Raw genomic sequence first — 720 nt, 5'->3', positions numbered from 1 at the left:
CTCTTCCGGCCCTCCTCTTTCCTTGTCGTGCCCTCCCTGGACCAGCAAGGAAAGACTTGAGCAACTGGATCCTTCCCAACACCTTTATTGAAGCGCTTCATTCATCATTTACCTGGGGACCTTGAACACCCGGAGTGAGCTGCTTATATGCTCAGCCCTGGGCAGGGGAATGCACGTGGAGGTGCGCGATTGGTCAGGATTGCAGTGTTTCATTAGCATATCCCACTCAGAAGGGGTCGGTGCCAAACTGAGTTGGTCCAAGGGTGACCGAATGCGCAGTGCACTTGTTTACCAGTAGATCATACTGGAAGCCAGCGCCATCTTGACCAGCCAAGTCAGGACGGCGGCCTACATTTCCTGTTATGGGTACTCTGTTATCCTCTTTTCCTCAACCACCCCTTAAGACCTCCTCTTCCCACTTCTGGCAATCAAATGGCATCCTTTCACAATGACTGGGAGGCCATCCCAGAATCCCCACCGGCCATCCCATCACTGTTCAGCAAGCTGTTTATGTCACATAGGACGCACTGTGCTGTCTTTCTCCCTTTTTTTTCTCTATTCCTTAGATCCACAGCACGTCCACCACACGCCTGAAGCTGGGGAGAGATGCTCTGTGCTACGTTAATGAGGCTGTGTAACCAGAGGCCCGAGAGCAATGGCTGCTACAGAGTTCTGGAACTTAGATTTCCTGGAATGCTATATTCCGTTGCTAAGCTGTGT

This window comes from Arvicanthis niloticus, chromosome 4 (assembly GCF_011762505.2).
Source record: "Arvicanthis niloticus isolate mArvNil1 chromosome 4, mArvNil1.pat.X, whole genome shotgun sequence".
Taxonomy (NCBI): Eukaryota; Metazoa; Chordata; class Mammalia; order Rodentia; family Muridae; genus Arvicanthis; species Arvicanthis niloticus.
The sequence above is the reverse complement of the archived record's forward strand: the minus strand, read 5'-3'. Positions refer to the sequence as shown.